A 25,381-nucleotide genomic window follows, 5' to 3' on the forward strand; every position below is an offset into this window, starting at 1 on the left:
AGGACTGTATACAAAAAATAGGATATGTAGTTTCTGTTAAAAAAAAAAAAAAGACAGGAATGAAGATGCATTTTTGCTGAAGGAAATAAATTATCCTTAGGTAAAATAATTATCCCAAAATAAGGGAAAAAGAAAAAATTACACAGAAAACCTAAATAAAGTTGTAGAAGACTGGTGGAAAAAGGAACCTCAAAAAAAACTTTTGTGTGTGATCAAGCTAAGGTTAGGATGGGCCTATTTAAAAGGAGGAGGAGCGAGGGAGGGGGAGGGAGGGGGAGGGCGGAGGAAAGGAAGGAGGAGGAGATGCTAATTTATTTTCATCTCAAAAGTACCCTAGTGCAAAATTAGAATTTGGTTTTCTAGAAGTTAAATGGACAAAATTCTTTGTAGACTACTGGTCTGCTCTTAATAAGAAATTATAAGCAAAGAGTTTTCATGGCCTTTAATGTGATATCTTACAAGAATATTTCCTGTTTTCCATTGTCTTCAACAGATCTTTGACTTCTTAGAAAAAAATAACAGAATCTTCTCTAAATTTGGGTTTTGGATTTTTTTTTTTTTTTTTTTTTTTTTTACATGTACTTATTACCAAAATCTTTTCACTATCACTTTGGTTGAAGAGATAACAAAGTATTGTTCACAAAGGCCTGTGGTCCTATTTGATCAAATGCTTTAAAGCTTGACATTTTTAATAAACTTCCCAAATCAAATTCTAAATAAAGTAAAAAGAAAAACACTAACTTAATGATGTAATCTTTTGCTGGTGGAGGATCTTGCCTCAGTGTTGATGGCTGTTATCCATTAGGGTGCTGGTGACCAAAGGCTGGGTGACTGGCCATTTCTGAAAATAAGACAACCCTAATGTTTGCCATATGGATTGACTCTTCCTTTCGTGAATGATTTCTCCATAGCCTGTGCTACTGTTTGGTAGCATTTTACCCACAGTAGGACTTCTTCCAAAATTGGAGTCCCTCTTCTCAAAACCTGCCCCTGCTTTACAGCTAAGTTCACATGATATTCTAAATCCTTTGTTGTCATTTCATGGCATCTTCACCAGGAGTAAATTCCACCCCAGAACCCACTTTCTTTGCTCATCTAGAAGAAGCAACTCATCTGTTCAAGTTTTATCCCAAGATTGGGGGCAGTTCAGTCACATCTTCAGACCATACTTCTCATCCGGTTCTCTTGCTGTTCCCATATCTGCAGTGGCTTCCTCCGCTGAAGTCCTGAATCCATGAGAGCCATCCATGAGAGCTGGAATCAACTTCTTTCAAACTCCTGTTGATGTTGCCATTTTGGCCTCTATGAATCACAAATGTTTTCCATGGCATCTAAAATGGTGAATCCTTTCCAGAAGTTTTCAGCTGACTTTGTCCAGACCCATCAGAGAAATCACTATCAATGGCAGCTATAACCTTACAAAAATTACTTCTTCAATAAGACATAAAAGTCGAAATTACTCCTTAATCCATGGGCTGCAGAATGTTGTGTCACCAGCATGAAAACATTAATTTCATTGGACACCTCATTAGCACTAGTGGGTGACCAGGTGCACTGTCAACAAGCAGTTATTCATATTGTGAAAGAAAACTTCTTTCCTTCACAGTAGGTCTTAACAGTGGGCTTAAAATATTCCATAAACCATGTTGTACGCAGATGTGCTGTCCCCAGACTGTTGTTCCATTTCTAGAGCACGAGCAGAGTAGATTTAGCATACTTCGTAAGCTCCCTAAAATTTTTCAGAATGGCAAATGACTTCAACTTACAGTCATCAGCTGCATTAGCCCGTAACAAGAGAGTGTCCTTTAAAACAAGTTTTGAAGCTATGCACGGACTTCTCTCCAGCTGTGATAGCATCTTTCACTTTAAGGCTGTTTCATTTACACTGAAAATAGGCTGTTTAGTGGAAGCATCTTCACTAATTCTCTCAACAAGACCTTCTGAATCACTTGCAGCATCTACACCAGCAGGTCCTACTTTTTACCTTACACTTTGAAGTCATAGAGACAGATTCTTTCCTGAGAACCCATGAACCAAGCTCTGCTAAGCTTCAAACTTTTCTTCTGCAGCGTCTTCATCTCACTTAGCTTTCTGAGAATTGAAGAGTCAGGGCCTTGCTCTGGGTGAAGCTTTGGCTAAATGGAATGTTGTGGCTGGTCTGATCATCTATCCAGACCACACTTCCTCCATAACAGCAAGGAGGCTGCCTCACTTTCTTATCATTTGTGTGTTCACTGGAGTAGTACTTTTAATTTCCTTCAAAAACCTCCTTTACAATCACAACTTGGTTAATTGTTGCAAGAGGCCTAGCTTTCAGCCCATTTCAGCTTTCAATATGCCTTCCTAAATTCAATCATTTCTAGCTTTTGATTGAAAGTGAGAACCATGTGACTCTTCCTCTCAGTTGAGCACAAAAAATCATTATAGGGTATTGTTGGCCTAATTTCAATATTATTGTGTCTCAAAGGAGAGCAAAAGATGGCAGAACAGCCAAACAGTGGAGCAGTCAGAACACACAAAACATTTATCGATTAGGCTGATCATCTCATTTGAGCATGGTTCATGGTGCCCCAAAACAATTACAATAGTAAAATCAAAGATCAGTGGTGACACTTCACCACAACAATTATCACAATAACGAAAATGTATGAAATATTGTGAAGATTATCAAAATGTGACAGAGAGAAAGTGAGCAAACACTGTTAAAAAAAAATGGCACAAGGCACCTGGCTAGCTCAATTAGTAGAACATGGGACTCTTGACCTTGGGATTGTGGGTTCAAGCCTCACAATGGGCATAGAGATTACTTTAAAAAATAAAATCTTATAAAAAAGGAAACAAAAAAGAAAAATGGCCCTAACAGACTCAATAAAAGGCTGCCACAAAAAAAAAAAAAAAAAAAAAAAGGCAGTATCTGCAAAGAACAATAAACTGAAGTGCAATAAAACAAGTATGGCTATATGAAATAACATGGTAAGCATTATCAAATAAAAAGTAACACTCTTCTTTATGTTATATTTACATAAATATAAGTATTCCAGAAATTATATGGAAATCTTAAAAATCTCTAATGTCCTAGCACGTTATAAGTCATAATTCCAGCTATTGTCTTAAAATATTGTATTATACAAAAATAACTAAACCTCTTTGTCAATTAGATTATAACAATGTCTCATCTTTTTTTTAAATCTGAAGTTTAACCATCCCCAAATTTTAAGTCTTTTGTCACAACTGTTCTACTCTGATGCTTTCACAAAACCGTGCCTGCAAAAATGCTTCATCTTCAAGGAGATCCATGGGAAAAACCCTGACAAATACTCTAGAATAAAGATTTCTGAAACTCTTAAATGGTAAAACTGAACCAGGATAAGAATTTCTAAGACTCTGATGCAAAAACTGATGAATTCATAAAACTGCTAACAGAAGACAAGAATTAATTACAGAAGACTGAATAAGCTGATAAAGATGATTACGATTTTTATGCCTTCATTTAAAACATTGCTGGCTCTTTAATGTTTAATGTTTTGTTTTCCCGATTTAAAGGACGCCCTTTTTCTTTCAACCTATCTGTGATGTAACAGCAACTTAGTAAGGTATAGCTTTATAACAAAGGTTGACAATGTACGTCTCTGCATAAGTTCAATAAGAATCTGTTCTTCCAGGGCCCCTTGGGTGGCTCAGTTGGTGAAGCATCTGCCATCAGCTCAGGTCATGATCTCCCAGTCTGGGGACTCCAGGGATCCAGCCCCACATCAGGTTGCCTGCTCTATGGGGAATCTGCTTCTCCCTCTTCCACTCCCTCTGCCCTATGCCCCTCCCCTGCTCAAGTGTGCTGGAGACCCTCTAGTAAGTAAATAAGATATTAAAAAAAAAAAATCTGTTCTCCCTATAACAGGAAACAATTAGACAAGGCTTGACTTTTTAACCAAAAGAGACTTTTAAAGTCCAATCCAAGATTCCTTATGAAAAACTCCTGTGAACTAGATTTAAAAAGAGTCTTTATAGTCAAAATGCTATTCTTCTGGCACTCATGTAAATAATCAAGGCAAGTTTATCAAATCTAGATTTAATCTGCAAGAACAGTCTTATGTTCTTATTTTTAATAGAAATGGAATTGATATAAAAAATTATATCAAGTAATACACCTTTTATAGCTATCATATTAGTATGTTAATTGTTTTTTACCAGTGAACTTTACTGGTTCCTGAATTTAAGTTTCCTCTAATATTTGGCTAGAACTCTAACATTTCCAATTTTCTCTCACCTTTTTTTAGATGAAATCACCATGAAACTAAAAATTGACTTTTCCCTAAAGCCATATAAGCTAAATCTGGACAATCTGATAGAAACTTCAGAGGAACCACACTGCTCATGTATGGACAGTCTTCATGCATGCTGCTGTATGTGGCTACTCAGAAAGATCACCAGGGACATTCATGCTGCAAACCAGGAAAATCCGTCCGGTTGCCACTACCTGCCCTCACTCCATCTGAGGATACTCAGAACCCTACTTTAGAAATGTCAACTGGCTGCTCATTAAATTCACAAAACAGAATTTATAGTTTACTCGAACTATTAACCTTTGTTTTTTCTTTATTTCCATAGAAATGCCTCGTTAAATTACCTGATAGCTCCCTTCTTACAGAGGCCTAATTTACATGAAAGCCTATCTGCAACACCACCTTCTGATATCCAACAGCCTCTCACATTCACCCTATCCGACGTATTTTGAACGTGTTTGCTTACACGTTATGTTGTGCTCTATGTAATCATTAAAAAAAAAAAAAATGTAAACTATCTTAGCTTAAACTTGAATCTGGTTATAATCCATTTGATTTATTTGAGTGACTAAGTCTTAGCTCCTGGGAATCCTCACCCTGGGAAATTTTTCAATCCTCGGGTATCATCCTCCTCATAGTCATATTAACCCATCTGGTGCACTGTCATCTCTCGGAATTTTTAACTGCCTGTCAGCAGCCACTCACATGATAAATGGCACCCACCAGGATAACCAACTGGAAGATATCAACAATAACCACAAAAATGATAGCATGAACTACATGGACCTCCAGCCTGGTGATGCAACTCATGGAAACAGCAAGTATGTTTATTCTTCTGCCTGACTACATCAGCAGTAGTAACCAGAAATACCATTTAATACTCTCAGCCTAAGTGAATGACCAAAGAGGGAACTGTTAAATCAAGGACAGGCAGAGACAGGCCTTGAAGATTCCCTGAGCAGAGATAACCAGTTTAGTCATGCAGGCAAAGCCTAAGTCAGCTTACCTGGCAAGGTTAACTAGATCTGGATCATTAGTTCTTGTGCCTCTTAAAATCACAAGCAAAACTTGAACTGTTTCTCAAGGTCAATAAGAGGTAACCACTGACCAATTCCATATCGTCAAGAAAATTCTAACACTGTAACTAATCATTGTGAAAAATAAACAGTCACTGTCTTCTCACTAAAATCATTTATAACAATATACCCCTAAACCGCATTCTATATTCTGATTTGAGTGCTCCTAGTTTGCAAATTGTATCTCTGGTGCGTGCATAACAAACTTCTACTAATTACTTCAGTTATTCATTGGTTTTATTCTGGCTATTTTGAACCTTTGACAGTATCAAAGACCATGATTTTCCAGAAGTGAAAAAAATTCAATAAATTCAATGGATGACATTAACAGTAGGCTACTCTTGTTAAAAATTAGTGAACAAAGTGAGTTAAAATATCCTGGGCAGCCTGGGTGGCTCAGCAGTTTAGCGCCGCCTTTGGCCCAGGGCCTGATCCTGGGGACCCAGGATCAAGTCCTGCATCAGGCTCCTTGCATGGAGCCTGCTTCTCTGCCTGTGTCTCTGCCTCTCTCTCTCTCTCATGAATAAATGAATAAGGTCTTTAAAATAAAAAAATATCCTAAACGAAGCATGGAGAGGGTAAGAAACAGTCTTATATGCTTTCCAATGGATTCTGAGAAGGGAGTGGGAGGCAGGCAGCAGAAATACTCTTAAAGATGGTGCTACGAACGTTCAAAAGAATGAAAAGAACTTCATTAGATTCAATTAGAACCAAAAGAAAATACACATAAAAACATACCTACACACATAAAACTGTTGAAAAACAAAAACAAAAACAAAACCATAAAAGTCTTAAATAAGTAAGAAAAGACAAATTCCACTCATGAGAGCAAATATTAAACTGATAGTTTACTTCTCAGAGAGAAGAGAAGCTAGGTATATAACTCAGTAACTTCTTTCAACATCTTAGAAGGAAACCAACCAAAGTTAGGCAATTCAATATACATCAAAATTATCCTTCAAAAAAACATCAATTTGTGAAATTTTTAGCTAACACAATCAGAGAATTCACTATTAGCAGTCCGGCAACAGGTGAGAAACAGAGCGTTCTCCAGGAAGAAGAAAAATGTTCAAAGATGGAGAACTAGAATAACATAAGTGAATGAAAAAGATAAATCTAAATGGTTATTGATTATATAAATTAATAATTTCTTAAAACAGATACAAAATTAAAGGAGCACAACAGTGGCATATAAGTGAAATGAGATAAATGGAGTTTAAATACCCAGAGAGAAAAAAAAAAGCAAATATTACATTTTGAGAAGTCAAGATGACATGTTTTAAATAACTTCCAACTTAAAAAAAAAAAGCAACCAAAGAAAAACAAAAAAAGAGAAAAAGCACATTAAACAGGTATAATAAAGAGAAAGCACTTAATATAAAATCTAAACCCTAGGTCAGTCATTTTCCTAAATGTCAACTATGTCAGTTATTTTGTTAAATGTCAACAGACCAAATGTATGAAATATTGTTAGACTAAATTTTTTAAATTCCAACTACACATTGTTGACAACAGACTCATTCAAAACACAAGTATGTAGAAAGTATGAACATAAAAGGTAAAAAAAAAAAAAGACATTGCATATATTAATCAGTGAAAAATAGTGCAGCTACATTACTACTCAGCTAACTAAACTTAATCTCTAACAATACTTTTAAAAAGAGATACTTAATGATTTTTCAAAACTCAACTGATGAGGAAGATGTACAATTCTAAACATGTATGCACCTAACAACGTATCTTCAAAATATATAAAGCAAAAACCATCAAAACTAAGGAGGAACAAATTCAAGATCACAGTATTAACACATTTCTGTTGCTAAGCAATACAACCAGTAGACTAAAAGGATAAAAGAGCAAGGATGTTGAAGTTAACACAACTAATCAAGCTAAACTGACATATACAGACATTGCATCCAACAAATACAGAAGCATTCTTTCCAAGCACACACTGGATGGACATTAACAAAAATTCATCGTATGCTGGGCCATAAGGCAAGCTTCAAAACTTACATAAGCTTTTAAATAGTGTTCTGGCCACAGAATTAAAACAGAAATACAGAGCAGAGAGGATTCTTAAGAGCAGTGAAACCACTGTGAATGATGCTATAATGATGGATACATATTGCATATTTATCAAAACCCATAGAATATACACCATCAATAGTAAATCCTAACATAAAACTATGGACTTAGAATGAATGGCAATGATGTGTCAACAAACGTTCAGTGATCCTAACAAACAAACAAAGTACAATCTGGTGCAGGATGTCAACATGGTGGAGACATGGTCAGGGGATCAGGAGGTGCAGGAAAACTCTGCACTTTCTGCCCAGTTGTGCAGTGAACTTACAACTGCTCTTAAAAATAAAGTCTACTTTTTAAAAAGGTTTAACTGTCAGAATATGTTAAGTATGCTCTGGTTACAAACCCCAGATATCTTAGTTAAGAAAACTTAACTCAAAATAATTCCCATTTCCCACCTCTGCCCTCCCACTCCTCCTCCTCTTTCCTCCACACCTTACTCCTCCTCTACCTCTTTCTGCTTTCTGCTCACTGTGGACACATAAAAGACCAGCACTACAGGAAGCTCCATTTGGAAACATGATCACTAGCAGGAGGAAGGGAATGTGGCAAATCTCACCACTGTTCTTAAAGTTTATGAGATGTATCCATCAAGAACTGACCAAGATAAATACACGGCCACCTCTAGTCCAGGAAGTAGGAACCAGAGACTACCACACACCCACTTGAAAAGTCTAAAATTACAAATATCAACAATACCAAATACTGGGTGAGAATGTACAGTCACAAGGATGTATTCACTGTAATAGGAATAGAAACTAGTATATCCATTTTGGAAAAGTTTGGCATTATCTACTAATATTGAACACACACCTAATATATATGATCCAGCAATTCTACTCCTAAGTGCACTGAACAGAAAAGTATGCGAGAAACACGTACCTGAAAGTTCACAACAAGTCCACTCATGTAAGCCCTGTGACAGCCATGAAAATGAGCCTGTTGGGTCACCTACTACGAAAAACTTCTGCACTCTGAACCCAACACCCTGCACACTAGCACCAACCACAATGGTGGTTTCTCACCAAAGACCAGACACAGAATACTAACACAGGCTGAATCCTACAGGACAAGGGATTCCTGTAATCCCCGACTCTGGCTGGAAGACTCCTCACTGGCCTTGCTTAAACTTTCTTACACTGCACTGTGGTCATCAGGCTTTGCCTCCTAAATATTCTCTACGCCTTCCTCCTTCAATGTAGCACACCTCCAAGTTACTGACAGCACCCACACATGTATTTCCTCCACTACATCTAAATATGATCCAGGGATGCCTGGATGGCTCGTCAGTTGAGCGTCTGCCTTCAGCCCAGGGCATGATCCTGGGATCCCAGGATCAAGTCCCACATTGGGCTCCCCGCAGGGAGCCTGCTTCTCCCTCTGCCTGTGTCTCTACCCCTCTCTGTCTCTCATGAATAAATAAAATCTTTTTAAAAATTTAAATTAAAATCAATCTGATCCAAAGTTGGGGTGCCTGGATGGCTCAGTCAGTGAAGCATCTACCTTTGGCTCAGGTCATGATCCCAGCATCCTGGGATCAAGCCCACATCAGGCTCTCTGCTCAGCAGGGAGTCTCCCTCTGCTTGTCTGCTTGCACTGACTCTCTCAAGTAAATAACATCTTCTACATAAATAAATCTAATCCAAACTTGCTGTCCTCTGGTTCTTGGGTCATCTGAACTAAAGTCTCAAACTGAGAAGGGCCCAACGTTTATCAATGAGAGGATGAAGACCCACAATAGTATACACACAAATAAACTATAACTCTAGTGACCACATAAATGAAATTCATGGTAAGTAGTTCGTTAGTGTGTCACAAACCATGAACATGCCACTACTATACATTACACACACACACACACACACACAAAATTTAAAAAAAAAAGCAAGATTCTGAGATATCAACAGTCCTCAAACCAAAGGTAAATCTGCTACTATTAATTCAGATTAAGCTATTTAGAGCCTAATTGTTACTATGGTAGCCATCACCCTCCTCACGCCTTCCTCCATCAACCCACCCCCAGAAGTAACCAATTATAAAACACTGCTCTGAATCTGACATACTATTATACACACTTAACAAACAGATACAGGGCCGCCTGGGTCGCTCAGTGGTTCAGCATCTGCCTTCAGCTCAGTGCATGACCCTGGAGTCCTGGGATCAAGTTCCACATCAGGCTCCCCGCAGGGAGCCTGCTTCTTTCTCTGCCTAGATCTCTCATGAATAAGAAAAAAAAAAAAAAAAAAACTTTAAAAAAATAAAGCATACACACAAACACAAACATCTTAAAACACACAACAAGAATACAGTTCTACAACTTGCTTATTAAATGTCTTGCTTCCCACAGAGCTTTATTTTTACTCCTCTCTTATTTTTACTAATAACATGCCAATGTATGGGCATAAAATTCTTTTATTTTACCCTAACCCCAATATTGGACAAGTATTTCATAGTTATAATATCACAAATACTCCTGTCATGAAAAATCTTACTCAGATTTATACGATCCTGCAAACGCAGCTATACAACCAATTCCTAAAAGTGAAACTGCTAAGCCAAACAGTATAGGTATTTAAAAATGTCTAAGTACAGGGGCGTCTCAGTGGCTCAGTCAGTTAAGTTTCCGTTCAGATCAGGATCTCAGGGTCATGGGATCAAGCCCTGTGTCAAGCTTCACGCTGAGCAGGGAGTCTACTTAAGATTCTCTTCCTCTGCCCCTCCCCCACTCTCCCTCTCTAAAATAATTTTTTGAAAAGACTCTATACTGAAACTACCTTCCAACAAGGCCCCAACAATGACATAATGTACTGATAAACTATGTATACTTTAGATGAATTTTACTATATCAGACTAACACCTCAGAAACTATGAAAAATAATTACAAATGGAAGTACATAAGATCACTTCTATCTTTTACTAAATCAATTTAAAGGAAAAACTTTATAAGATTAAACAATATCAGGGACGTCTGGGTGGCTCAGCGGTTTAGCTCCTGCCTTTGGCCCAGGATGTGATCCTGGAGTCCCAGGATCAAGTCCCGTTATCGGGCTCCCTGCATGAAGCCTGCTTCTCTCTCTGCCTCTCTCTCTCTGTGTCTCTCATGAACAAATAAAATCTTTAAAAATAAAATAAAATAAAATCAGAGCAAGCAAAGAAATCACTGGTAGTTGCAACCTAAAAATTAATCCTAAATTTAAATACAAATTGAAACCACAATGAGATACCACCTCACACCAGTGAGAATGGTGAAAATTAACAAGATAGGAAACAACAAATGTTGGAGAGGATGTGGAGAAAGGGAAACCCTCTTGCACAGTTGATGAGTGTGAACTGTACAGCCACTCTGGAAAACTGCGTGAAGTTTCCTCAAAGAGTTAAAAATAGAGCTACCCTATGACCCAGCAATTGCACTGCTGGGGATTTACCCCAAAGATACAGATGCAGTGAAACGGCAGGACACCTGCACCCCAACGTCTATAGCAGCAACGTCCACAATAGCCAAACTGTAGGAGGAACTTTGGTGTCCATCGAAAGATGAATGGATAAAGAAGCTGTGGTCTATGTATACAATGGAATATTACTCAGCCATTAGAAACGACAAATACCCACCATTTGCTTCAACATGGATAGAACTGGAGGATATTATGCTCAGTGAAGTAAGTCAGTTGGAGGAGGACAAATATTATATGGTCTCATTCATTTGGGGAATATAAAAAATAGTGAAAGGGAATAAAGGGGAAAGGAGAGAAAATGAGTGAAAATATCAGTGAGGGTGAAGAACATGGGAGACCCCTAACTCTGGGAAACAAACAAGGGGTAGTGGAAAGGTGGGTGGGGGATTGGGGTGACTGGGTGACGGGCACTGAGGGAGGCACTTGACGGGATGAGCACTGGGTGTTATGCTATATGTTGGCAAATCGAACTCCAATAAAAATATATACAATAAATAAATAAAAATATGTTCATAAATACATGATACAAAAGGAAAAGAAATTAATCCTAAATTAAAGTAAGACCATTTCAGGGCACCCGGGTGACTCAGTCAGTTGAATGTCTGACTCTTGATTTCAGCTCAGGTCAAGATCACAGGGTCTTGGGGTGGAGCCCCACATCAGGCTCCACAACCAGCAGAGGCGGGGGGAGCTACGGGAGATTCTTCCTCCCTTTCCCCCTGCTTGCTCGCTCGCTGTCTAAAAAAAGAAGTGAATAAATCTTTTAAAAAGTAATAAAGTAAAATAAGATCATTCTACAGACCTGCCACCCCAGTCATCACTGCATTTACAGTTCCTGTGGTTCCCACTGTGATTTCTGACCTACAGAGAAAAGTGACCAGACCTCTCTAGGATACTGGGGCTCCCCTTATAACTGGAATATAATGCATGAGCTCTGAATCCTCCCAGGGTGGTGAGCAGGTCTTTTACAACAAAGCCACTCGGAACGTTCCAATCTCCCAAAGCCTTTAGCTGTCTCCTTCTTCCATGGTATAGCAAGACAGTTCTGGCATCTCAGCTTTGCTCAGACCACCTCTGGATTTGTTTCAGGCAATCACCAGCACTCTAACCCCCTCAAGGTACAAAACTGATCCAGAATGCCTGCTTATGAGCCCGTGTCAACAAATTCATCCTAACGCACCTTCGTGTCCCTTCCACCATTATCCCATAACCCTAAGATCCATTCCCACAAATATCCCTCAGGTCCGACCTATAATTTAACGGCAAACCAATCTTTTGGAACTCCTCATGGGTCACGTTCTATACCTCCCACATTGGGGCCTGCTGGGATGATCTTTGGGGAAGGGCAGGCAATTACAGTTTGCCAGGCAAACAGAGATCAAGTTCCCCACACGGGATGGAAAAACTACTTCTACTGGCAAAGATAGCACAGCAGAATTTAGGTCTCCAGCTTAATCAGAATCTGACCATACATCTCTAATCCAATTTTTAGGATCCCACTCCTTACCAATCAATGCCCTGGCTTACAAATTTAGAATTCAATTTGCATTTTTTTAGGGCAGTCACAGAAACTTTCCGGTCCTTTATGTGGAACCTGAGTAAGGAATATAAAACCCTGGGTTCATCATTTTGCAATGTAAGATTTTAACTTGGCTAGACTGAACCACATTCCCCAGAATTTCCTTTCCCATTTGCTTCTGGTTTGGGTGGGTCACAAGAGACGTTCCTGTGCAGCACATGTGGCAGCACATCTGTACAGTCTGCATCCGCTGGTCTTCTGGTTCTCCTCACTGATGCCAGGCAGGGCTGGCCTTGCAAGGCTGCTGCTGCAGTGGCTCAAAAAGAATCTCATGAAAAAAATGATGCTTGAGACAAACTCTATAGAAAGAACTGAAACAGGACCAAAACACAAACAAACACACCAATAACACATTCCAGGCAGAGGAACAAGAACCAGTGCCACGTGCCCTATGAAGGAGAAGGTGCTGAGCACAGAAGACAGAAGAATGACAGGCGTGGCTGGAGCAAGGGAAGGGGAGACATGTGGCCAAAGTCCCAAAGGATAAAAGTTACACGTATGCCCCTGAGATCATGTTACGAAGTTCAGTACTTAAAGCAGTGGGAAGCCAATGAGAGCTTTAAGTAAAAGGGTGACATAATCAGATCTGCTTTTTTAAACTCTAAGTTTCTGACACTACACAAATTTCAAACATGTTTATCTTTTACCCAAAAATCTACCTTAAACCTACACATGCACAAATACAAAACAACATATCTACAAGGTTATTCCCTGTAGCAACATTTATAAGAGCAACAGAATATAAACAACCCATGTTCATCATTAAAAACTACAAGAACGTAAAAATAGAAAAGAGCTTATATAAAGCAATCTGCAGACTATACTAAGGGGAAAAAATAACAGCATTGAAGTCTACTTTCTTTCTAAAAATGAAAAGGAAATAAAAATACGTATCCATGCTAGTATTTGCAAAAATGAAACACTGGAAAAATAAACCAGAAATAAAAGGGGGGCACTATGGGTATGTTTGATGCAGGCAACAGCAGTGGAAGGACTATGAATATACCTTTGTAACACAGCTTTGACTTTTAAACTACATAAACATTTTACATAATAAAATTTTTAAAAATACATTAAAAACGTAATACAACCCTTAAACCTTAAGTATTTCATACAAATAAACCAAACTAATAATCAAACTGGCAACATCATCAGAAAGAAAAGTATCTTCAAGTCATTTTATAATTCAGAATGTCAACTACACACCCTTACATGGATATGTTTTAAGAACAAAAGAACTGTAATGAAATATAAGCCAGCATTTTATTATCGGTGTTTTCAAATATCATTTATATACTGCAGGACAAGGGAACTAATGTTGCAAAGAATGCAAATTTTCAACGTTGGAGAAAAAAAAATAAACTCAAAGTAAAAACCCTGCAATGTTAAATTTAATTGAAAATACCAATACAGGGACTCCTAGGTGGCTCAGTTGGTGAAGCGTCTGCCTTTGGCTCAGGTCATGATCCCAGGGTTCTGGGATGAAGCCCCACATTGGGCTCTCTGCTCAGTAGAGGCTCTGTTTCTCTCTCTCCCTCTGCCTCCTGCTCTGTCTACTGTGCTTTCTCTCCTTGTCAAATAAATACATCAAATCTTAAAAAAAAAAAAAAAAAAAAATCGAATTTTATGTATTTCCCGCATCTGCCCAATGAAAGTAGAGGCATTCCAGTAGCAATACAGACACGAAGCACCAGATTTCAGTATCTAAATTCCATCCCCCAATAAGAGGAGCTGAAAGAACCAGCTGATCATGAAATCTTAGACATCTAGTATCAGAAAGCAAGAAATGGTTCAAAGATTAATGGGGTGGCATCCCAGGGAAGAGATCCAGCTTGAAGGGAGTGCACCATGCCCAAGTTAGGGCAAGCTGCGGAAAAAGAACAAGAACTACTTGATTAATAACACCGAATACACAAAACTTTATCAGTCCACAGTGGTTTCAAGTGAGAAAAAAGCAAAAAGAAATTCACAACCCAACCCTGGACACAGGAAAAAAGGACATTCTAATCACCTGTCAGGGCCTAGAATGATTAATATTAACTAAGAAATGGGACTAGTTAATATATAAACATACATTCACATATACAACTATAAACATGGATTCGTTCTCATTTGTTGACAAACATACAGGCCACCAACAGGTACAAAAATTGCTTTTACGCTCTACGGATGTAACTATAAGCAAATTGAACTTGCTATAAACAAATACAATCTAAGTTTTTTAAAAAAAGTTGTTCCATCTTTTCTTTTAGTTTTTATGTATTTATTTTAAGCAGTCTCTACACCCAAGGTGGGGTTTGAACTCATGACCCTGAGATTAAGAGTCACATGCTCTTCCAACTGAGCCAACCAGGCATCCCTGCTTTTTAAAAAATAAAAAAAAATTAAAAAACTAAAAACACAGGTTACTACAATTGAAAAGTATCTAAAATGGTATAAAAAATGCTTGAGTAGTCTCTTCACTTACACTGTCAACATTTGAATAAAACAACACCCGTGTTGAATGGATCCTTCTCCCTCCACCCCTTCTGCCCGAAAAAATCAACACAGTCAACATTGTAGTGGCTCCAGACTGATCCCCCTCGTCCCAAATGACTTCATCCACCACCACCCCCAAGTCTGGACTACACAGAGATCCTGTGCTGGCACATTCCTTGGTCCACCTTTCATGCTGCTTAATGCCTTCCAATGGCTTTCCCCACATAGAGAAGAAACCCCAACTGCCTTGACATGGTATGCAGATCAAGTAAAACCTGGCCCCAAATTCATGCTACCCAGACCGGCCCTGACAAAGTACAGGTGGTGTCAGCAGTGGTGACCTCATCATCATTGTCGGTACCCACAGGGCACTTACCACAAAGCCCTAGAAGCTTACACTTGATGAGGTAGGTGTCATCCTGTTTAACAGATAAACACACTCTTAGAAGTAAATGTTAACATGGGGCAATCTTTGGTTGGGATTCAAATCCAGGATGGTCTCAAACACCCTCTACACGCGTCTGCTGGCACTGTCCTTCCACCTGGACTTCTTTGCTCTCCTGCTCTACACTCCTGACCCTGCTAGAGCATTGCCTTCTCTTCCAGATGCCCTCATCCTGTGCATGCGTATCCTCCCTACCAGACCGGAAGGTCTCCAAGGGCACATCTTTGTACAGTACGCCCATACAAGACTCACTGCATTAAGAACTTATGGCATTTTTAAATGCCTTAAGCACCTAATAAAGAACTAAAAATCACACTGAAGGATCAGCCCGGGTGGCTCAGCGGTTTAGGGCTGCCTTTGGCCCAGGCCATGCGTGTGTGATCCTGGAGACCTGGAATCGAGTTCTGCGTCAGGCTTCCTGCATGGAGCCTGCTTCCCTCTGCCTGTGTCTCTGCTTCTCTCTCTCTGTCTCATGAATAAATAAATAAAATCTTTAAAAAAAAAAAAAAATCACACTGAATACTAGAGCACAACGAACCAAATGGTTCACTTCAACATTAACTGCAGCAAAGTTCAAAAGTAGAAGGGAAGGAAATGAACGATGAATGGCAGCAGCTATTGCATTGCAGGACTGTGCTGGGAACCCTACAAATTCATGTAGTTCTCGAAAGAGCCTCATGTGACACGTCTCCTCCCAGTTTACAGGGAAGAAATGGCAAGTTCTAAAGAACACAAGGGGTTTGGGAAGGGAGATCAGCTGTGTGGCTTCAGATCAGGACCCAGTAGGGCTTGATTTCCACCCAGACTCTCCAGAGCTGAAGGCCACGCTCTCTCAGTGGCCAACTTCAGAGCCCAGAGCTTTTTCACAACACCACAGTGTGTGTGCCAAATTGAACAAAATACCTGGGTAAAATAATTGATTCCCTCTTCCAAGTTCTTCTCATTCAAGGAACGGGGTGGGGAGGGGTGGGGGACATTCAAGCATCAATAAATATTAAGAAAGTGTTTATGTAGATATGTATCAATTGCTCTGTCAGCAAATTAAGATCCTAACAGCTAAATCAAAAAAACACTCAACACCATTACTTTTAATCTGTAAATGACCGATGTGATTAATTCTTCAGAAACACTATCTTTTCCACAAAATTTTAATGTACCAGAAAAAAAACGCTAACGATTAAGGAGTGCAGCAAGACAAGTTACGAGTGTGTGGGCATTCAAGTAAGTCACTGCGAAAACGCTATTACGTTTCTCCACTTACAACTTCAAATTAATAATTCTCATCTGAAGACTAAAAGCCACATTTGAGATCCTGACCACGAGATGCACAGGCATCACAAAGCACATGAAGGCGTGGGTACCGTTACCTAAGATGCACTCTGAGGACAGCAATGACCAACGTTTCAGTGTTACCTGGATTTCATGGGCGCTGAAACAAAACAAAACAAAGAGATCTGCAGCCAACTATGGAAACAGCACAATATTTCTCAGAGCCCTTAATGGAGGCGGTAAACTCCGACCCCAAGGGAGGACAGAACACAGCACTATTTCCCAAACTGAGGTGACCAAGGAACCCTTTGTTTCTCCAGCAGCATCTAAGACTAGTTCCGCACTACCTTCAGCAGCACCGCTTCAGATATTCCAAAACTAAGTCGGTACTGTTACTGTAGTCTGGATTGGGAACCGGAAGTACTGTGGAAGCACTACTAGCCAAATTCCTGGGATCAGCCAAAGTTTCTGGAAAAAAAAAAAAAACAAAAAACCTGTAGGTCAAATGTAAAGAAATGACTAGAAGGCCTTTGCTTGCCTTAGCCATTTCACAGCATCTTAACGTCTACTCGCTACTCTAAATGAAAAATAAATTCTATCTTCCCACAAAAAACTAATACCTACTATCCATAAATTTGTGACATATACCAAGTGTGCGACGTTTACTCGCTATTCTCCAGTCTAACAAGGACCGTTCCGCGAATTCCCGGCGGTTACAACTTGGGGTGTGTGCCCACCACGCCAGGCTGGGGCAAGGCCCCGGGGCAGCCGCCCCTTCCCTCTGACCCCGCCTGCACGGTCAGCACCCGGAGGGCCCTGCCGAACCCAGCCCGCCCTGGAAACACCCCCAAGCGCACGCGGGATTCTCGTCTCCTAACAAAAGCTGTGCCCTCTCCCTCCAGCTCTTCGGCCTGCAGGGCTCCTTCCAGAAGATTCCAGCAGAAAAAAGTTACAGGTGTCGGCCCACGGCGGCCCACGGCGGCGCGCGTCCCGCGCTGCCCCCCGAGGTGCCCGCCACCGCGGCCCCGGCGAGCACGGACACCCCCGTGCACCCGGCCCCGGCCCCGGGCCCGGCCCCATCGCACGCAGCCGCCGCGCCAACAGCCTCGGGGCGCCCACCTCCCGGCCGCGGCCACCGCCGCCCCCGAAACCGGCTCCGGGCAGGCGCGCGAGCCCACCCAGGGCACTGCGCAAGCTTCCGCGTCGTGCGGCTCATCCCCGCGCCCCGGGCGCAGCGCGCTCAAGGTCACCCGGAATGCGGGGGCGCGCGGGCGAGGGGCAGACCCCAGCGAGGGCCGGGGCCGGGGGCGCGGGGCGGGGGCGACCCGGGCCCGCGGGAGGGACGGAGGCGGGAGGAGAACGGCCGCCCCGCCCCGCCCCTCCCCCCCGCCCCGCCTCCGCCCGGGGGTCCCGTCCCCCGCCCCGCCCGGCGGGTTATGCAACGCTCCCGCGCCCCGCCCCCGCCGCCCCCCGCCCCCGCCCCCGCCCCGCCGCCCAGGCCTGCGGAACAAAGCGCGGGGCCCGCGGCCCGGCGGGCAGGGCGGCCGCCATGTTGGCGGGGGCGGCGAACAAAGGCGCGCGGCCCGAGCCCGAGGCCCCCCGCCCCGCGGCCCGGCCGGCAGGGGGCGCTGTGCCGGCGCCGCCCGCGCCCGGACAATGCGCCGCGGCCCGGCCGCCGCTCCCCCGCGCCCCGCCGCCCCGCCGCGCGCCCCGCCCGCGCCCCCTCCCCGCCCCGAGCGGCGCCCGCTCCCCCGCGGCCCGCGGGTCTCACCTGCCGGCCGCCTAGGCCGCCGTCCTCAGCCCGCGGGCCCCGCCGTCCCGCGCCGCACTCCCGCCCCGGCCCGACCGAGCCAGACGGCGCCGCCCCGCCCCCGCTCCGCTCCGCGGCCGCCGCCGCCCGCCCCCGGCCGCACGGCGCACGCGCACTGCGCCCGCCGACTGCGCCGGCCGCGCCGCCCGGCCCCGGCCCGACGGGCCGCACTGCGCAGGCGCCGCGGGCGGGGGGCGGGGCCCGCTGGGAGGGCGGGGCCTGGAGCACGGCGGGGCCTGGAGCTCGGCGGGGCGCGGCCCGAGCCCGGACTCGGTCCCGCGACGCTCACCTGGAGGCGGGGCGGGGCCCGGCGAGGCGGCGGGAAGAGGCCTCGGAGCCGGGCTGGCTGGCGGCGGGACGGGGCCTGGCGCGACCCAGCCCGCGGCGACGCAGGTGGGGCGGGACCGGGCGCGACGGGTGCGGGCGTCTGGGTGGAGCCTGGGGGCGGCGGGCGGGGCCCGGGGCTGCGCACCTGGGGGCAGGCACAGCCGGGCGGGGCGGGGCCTGGTGGGTGGCCCAGCGGGGAAGGGCGCCCCTCACCTGGGGGCCGGGAGGATGAGGGGGGACCGCGTGGGACCGGGCCTGGCGGTAGGGCGGGGCTTGGAGCTGCTCCCCTGGGGGCCGGGAGGATGGGCGGGGTCGGCGCGGGACAGAGCCTGGCGGGGGGGCGGGGCCTAGCGGTGCTCACCTGGGAGCCGGGAGGAAGGAAGGGGACGGCGCGGCGCGGGACAGGGCCTGGTAGTGGGGCGGGGCCTGGAGCTGCTCACCTGGCGGTCGGAAGGACGAGCGCGGACGGCGCGGGACGGGGCCTGGAGCTGCTCACCTGGCGGCCGGGCGGGACAGAGCAGGGCGGACCCGGCGCCGGCCCGGCCAGGTGGCGGCGTGGGAGGCTGGGGCGGGGCCGAGGGGCGGGGCCTGGCGCGCATCTCACCTGCCGGCGCCGGGGGCGACTGGGCGGGGCGGACCGCAGGTGCGCGCGGGAAGGGGCGGTGTTGGGGCGCCGGAAGTCAGGCATCCTGGGAAGTTTCGTTTTCGCTCGGTGGGAGGACGCTTGCTGGTGGAGCCGCCCTGCTCATTCTTGGGTTTAAGCCGCCAGACGTCGTGCCCGCGCGCCGCCGGGAGGATGAGGCCGGGTACGGCGGTAGGGGCGCCCGCGGGCGGAGTCGTGGCCGCCTGGACGCAGTGCGCACGCCGGGCAGGCCGCCAGCCGCCAGCCGCCAGCCGCCAGCCGCCAGCCTCCTGCGCGCGGACCCGCCGCCGCACTGCGCCGCCGCCCCGCTCGCGGGTCGGTGTGGACCCGGGCCTCGCCCACCCCTCTGCCCTGCGGGGCGGGGGCTGGGAAAGGGGCTGTCTGCAGACCCGGGCCCCCACCCGAGCCTCCCTCACCCACCCCCCTGCCCCGCGGAGCAGGGGAGGGGATCTCTGCAGACCTGCGCCCCTGTACCCCGGACCCGGGCCTCGCCCACCTACCTGTGACCTTGAGAGCCTGGCCCCCACCACACACGGGGGAAGCCGACCAGCTCCTCTCTGAGATCGGGAGCCAGGCATTCCCACGGTCCTTCGTGAACTCGTTTGACTCGTTTGACCCAAAATGCCCCTTGAGTATTTTGTTAGTTGTTTGCGGGAGGAAGGGGAGAGAGGAAGGCAGTGAGAACAGTTTTGACGTCTGCTGTGTTGAGTGCAGGACCTGTAGGCTGAATCCTGAGTCTAAACCCCAGCCCCCCACCCCCCGCACCCCTGGCTGGAGCTCTGCGCGCTCCGCCCCCCTGCACCAGCCTGGTGTCCAGCAGGTCACCGAGCAGAGGTCGTTCCTCGAGTGCAATCGACCTCTCAGAAAAACGCCTCCGCGGTGTTATCGGGTCAGATGACAGGACTTTGGAGAGCGCACTAGGCTCTGGCGCCGCACGACTGCTAGTTAGCAATGCTCTGCAGGATTTTACTGGCACCTTGTCCTCTTCTCCCAAATGAGATTGATACGTGCCTGCTCCAGCAATTAAAGCTCGTCTCAGGTGACACACTTGGCAAGACCTGGGAGTTCACAGGCCAAGTAGAGAGCCAATTTAGACACGGACAGAGAAGCGAGTCACTGTACTTAGCAGTGAGGAAGCATTGGAAAATTGTTGCATCCGTTGTGTTTAATGTTGAAGGCGGCAGACGGCAGTGGAGCCGATCGGGGAGCAGAAGGGATAGGAAGGAGGCAGGTGCCAGGGAGTCTGCTGGTAGGAGGCTTCAGCGTTGTCTGTCCCCTGGATTTCTCCACCTTACCACTGTTGACATTTGAGGCTGAGTGATTCTTTTTTAAAGGAAGGTGTTTGGCAGCATCCTTGGCCTCTATCCACTAGATGCCAGTAGCACACACCCTCCCCAACATTATGACGACCAAAATTGTCGCCAGACAAAGCCACATGCATTTCCCATCCTCTCCCTCTTGGAGAACCTCTGTTTTAAATTTTGCCCATAGTAACGATCACTGGGAGCTAACAACAATGCACTGGCGGGGGAGGTGAGCCAACACCCTAAGTCAGAAAGGGCCACCCTCCCAAGTAGGCAACCACCAGTCCTTCCCCTAGAAGTATCTCCCCTCCCTCCCCTCAAAAGCTTTGCTCCTTACCGTGCTGAATGTCAGAAATGGGCATCTACATCACCAATGTAAATCTGCCAAAAAAAATTCTTAAATGAATCTGTTGGGAGAGGAGGCATGGAGGAGGGGGGAGGGGAATCAGACAAATCCAGATTGAGAGACATTGTGCGAAACAGTTCCACTGGACTTTTCAAAAACTCAGTATCAAAAAAATACACAGAAAAGCTAGGGAATCAGGCCAGACATAGAAAACCACAACCAAATCTATTACATGACCCTTGATCTTACACCACTTTGAAGGAAAGAAGCTGTAAAAGATTTGGGGGACAGTTGGAATATTTTGTATGTGGAATGCATTTCAGAGAGAGTACTGCTGAGTGATCATTGAATGTTTCAATGTGATGACATCTATTTATGAGAATACTCTCGTTCTTAGGACATGTGTCCTGAGTTGTTGTTTGTTGTTGTTGTTTTAAGTTTTATTTATTCATGAGAAACTGAGAGAGGCAGAGACAAAAGGAGAAACAGGTTCCATGCAGGGCATCCAATGCGATACTCCATCCTGGGACCGCAGGATCATGACCTGAGCCAAAGGCAGATGTTCAACTGCTGAGCCACCCAAGCATCCCTTGTCCTGAGTTATTTAAAGTGAAGAGTCCCAGTGGCTACAACATATCTCAAATGGTTCAGAAACAGATGTATTTTATACAGAGATAAAGCAAATATAACAAAATGTTACCAATCAGTACATTTAAATGATGGGGATATGTGTGTTCATTGTCCCATTCAGCTTTTCTGGAAAACTGAAATTTTCCAAAATAAATTGGAAGAGTGAACCCCAGTTATGTCTTGAATTTCTAGGATGCTAGGTCAGCAGTCCCTGCCCTCTTCCAACTTGCCACGCATTTCCAGAAACTGAAATATATAGTGTCTTTACAGTTTCTCAACCACACTTGATTTCTGGAAACTAGGTTGGAGGAGCCTGTGTATATTTTTTCCTACTGCAGGAAATTTATTGCCAGTAAACAAATAGGCATGTTAACAGTTCCAACCTCTCCTAGATCTATGTCTCTGCCTCTGTCTCTCTCTTTTTTTCTTAAGATTGTATTTGTTTGATAAAGAGATTGAGCGAGCTTGGGAGAGAGTCTTAAGCAGGCCCCATGCCCATTGCAGACCCCCCAGCACAGGCTCAATCCCACAACGCTGAGCATGACCTGAGCCAAAACCAAGAGTCAGATGCTTAACCAACTGAGCCACCTAGGCGCCCCTAGGGCCATGTCTCTTCTTGCTGGGTCCCTGGGTTCCTACTTGGAGAGATGAAATTTCTGCCTGGAGATGTGTGGTATGGAGGTAGGATGAGCTGGACCCACAGTGAACTGACCTTGATATGTTAGATGAAAACTAACCTTCAGAAGCCTTTTCAAGTTAGTTATACTTATAAAATAATCCAGTTATTCAACACAGCAGAAAGTATTCAATATGCATCATACACACCACGCACGGGGATAATTCTTTGTATTAGCTTCTCCTCTAGGTGGATGAGTTTGATGGGGTACCAGTCTTCTTGTAGGTAAGGATCCTCTTTCCATGTTGGCTACCTGGGTCATCCTCCAATTGGCCCAACAGCCTATTCCTCCCCACCCCCCACCCCAGGTAGTGGGGGCAAAGGCTGTTGAGCTGGGCACACTCAGGCTTTTTCAGTCTCTAATATGTTGGTCCTTTCCCTCCTGCCTGTGGTCCAGATTTATGGCTATGTTAATTAGGCAGCCCTAGCACGGGAATCCTGATAAGACAGTGGCCGTACTGGACAGAGGCATCTGTTGTCTGCTGGTCCTGATAAGGCACCAGGGCTAAATCTCTAACTGAAAGGCACCCTGATACACACTCTGCAGAAGGATATGTGAGGTCTAGGGCTGCCATGCAGTGCAAAGGAGACCAGAGCTTGTTTGCCAGGTCAGCAGTGGGACCAGAAAAAGGGAGAGTGGTAAGGAGAGCACAGGAAGGGGCAAGGTCAGCCCTGCCTGGAACTTCTCCAGGTATTGACCCCACTCAGGGCTCCCGGAGGCCGGAGTGGGTGGGGATGCATTCTCCAAGCTGCTTCTCACCCTCCTATCACCTCATCTCTTGTAAGACCCTTTCTTACCATTCTCTGCTGTATCTGCAGACTAGAGCAGAGCGAGGGGTTCACTGAAGGTCCCGCACACCATCTGTGGTCTACAGATGGCTTCCCCAGGTTTGCTTCACCACTTGAGTACAGATGTTATACTTCGAGGGGAAGTCATCCTCCAGGGAAGAACTCCGGTTCATGGGAGATGCTAATGCAGGCTCTGGAGGGCCACACAGTCCCAGGCCTAGACCCTGGCTGCTTACCCCTCTCCCCATACCCAGTGCTCTCCAGGGTCCACCTCAACTGTCCACTGTGAGTGGGGGGGCCTCAGACCTGGTAGATCCCACACTGAAGCTTCTTCCTGGTGGAGTGGGAGGGAGCCAGCCTGTTATAATCCTCTTTCTCCTGGCAGCAGTGGGTCAGGAAGGGCCAGGAGGACCACATTCCTCTCAGGAATCCTTTCTCCCAGAAGGCACTCTCTCCAAAGGCAATTCTGATTTTAATAACTTGCTCCTGGAACTTCAGCAAAGTCACAAATTAGAGCGCCCTGCCCCTCCAGTTTTCTCTCAAACAACAGAAACCATCACGGCACTGCCCCATGAAGAAGTGAGCCAGAAGAGCCTTTCCACTCCCTGCAATTGTCAAAAGCACCCTAGGGAACACAGATGCAGCATTAACCTCTGAAGGAGGCACGTCTATAGCCACAAGGCGTTTACACTACACTTCGTGAAGGGAACATCTCCTGGTGCTACAGAAATGCTGCCTGAAAGAATGACTCTGGTAGAGACTGCAGGAGCAGAGTTCAGCCATCTGGTCCACCAAACAGCTTCCTGCCCTGGTCCACTCTGGCACTCCTTGAGATCATTCTCTACACAGCAGGCAAATAAGCACTCTCCCACATCTGCTCAGAAGTCTCCCATGAGCACCTGCACAAGCTGATTGTTCTCTACTCTTTGATGTGCATCCTTATTTATTTCTCTTTGGCTTCTGTTTTGTAATCACAGTATTGAGTCGTTTATGTGTGTATTGCCTGTACCCCACCTCGTTAAAAAGTCCAGGTGGCAGGGCAGCCCCGGTGGTGCAGCGGTTTAGCGCCACCTGCAGCCCAGGGCGTGATCCTGGAGACCCTGGATGGAGTCCCACGTCAGGCTCTCTGTATGATGCCTGCTTCTCCTCCCTCTGCCTGTGTCTCTGCCTCTCTCTTTCTCTCTGTCTCTATGAATAAATAAATAAAATCTTAAAAAAAAAAAAAAAGTCCAGGTGGCAGAGACAAGATTGGTTGTCCTTATCAATCTACCTCCTAAAGGACAGGAAGGACTCAGAAGCTGTCTATTATGAATGAATATATGACATGTTCTGAGAATACTGGATCACGTGGATTTATTACGACGCAGGGCTCAAATACCTGGATATCAGGCAATTTAAATTCTCATTACCTACTCTTATAAGGTTATGTCAAAGATCAAAATAGATAAAATCTAAGAAAAAGGGGGGCCACCTGGGTAGCTCAGTGGTTGAGCATCTGGCTTCGGCTCAGGGCGTGATCCCAGGGTCCCGGGACCAAGTCCCACATCAGGCTCCCTGCAGAGATCCTGATTCTCCCTCTGCCTGTCTCTGCCTCTCTGTGTGTGTCTCTCATGAATAAATAACTAAAATCTTAAAAGAGATCAAAATAAATTCTGTACAGCCCTACACAGGCACAAGGGAGTTTCACTTCCCAGGAAGACACAACTAACACCATTCAGTCGGGTTAGTACCAATCTGATGCTATCTAGAGGAGGATTTAGAGAGAACTACAGGAGACCATGAAGAATATGGTAATAATGTTGGGGGATGGATTGGACTGAATGGAGTGCTCATGGAAAGGGTAATAAAACAATGACTTCCAAACAGCACGCACAGTGGACACTTGATGGTAGGGGGAAATTACTGTTTTATTGGATGGCCTTATGATCAGGTTGAGAAGAAGGAAATCCTCATCATTTAAAAAAAAATAGTACCTGAGAATTTTAATTAAATGTTATGATGATAGTACAATTACGCTGATTTCTCTCAACAGATTAGTTTTTCCTGTGTTTGAACTTTATATAAATGGAATCAAACAGTGACATGCCTGCATATCACATATTCCTTCAATATTATTTACACATCCCGGAGATACTGTAGACAAGCTGGAAGACGGCTGCTGTAGGATGTATTCCTACAAGTGGGCTTGATGG

General features: G+C 45.3%; 1 protein-coding gene across 8 annotated transcripts in view; it reads right to left on the minus strand.

Moving 5' to 3' along the window:
* SPIN1 (spindlin 1) overlaps positions 1–19,381 on the minus strand; it is a 75,121-nt gene extending 55,740 nt beyond the window's left edge. For 2 of the 8 annotated variants that reach the window (XM_077910575.1, XM_077910486.1), the window contains exons 1-2: positions 18,436–18,550; positions 17,012–17,132 (exon numbers count right to left, since the gene is read on the minus strand). The gene's annotated coding sequence lies outside the window, so the exon portion shown is untranslated. Of the gene's footprint in view, positions 1–16,762; positions 16,825–17,011; positions 17,133–17,783; positions 17,804–18,435; positions 18,551–19,241 lie in introns of those variants that run through there. The other 6 variants (XM_077910529.1, XM_077910515.1, XM_077910495.1 and 3 more) reach the window with 6 other exon arrangements.
* Positions 19,382–25,381: the final 6,000 nt, after the last annotated feature.

The sequence above is a fragment of the Canis aureus genome, chromosome 1 (genome assembly GCF_053574225.1).
Source record: "Canis aureus isolate CA01 chromosome 1, VMU_Caureus_v.1.0, whole genome shotgun sequence".
NCBI lineage: Eukaryota > Metazoa > Chordata > Mammalia > Carnivora > Canidae > Canis > Canis aureus.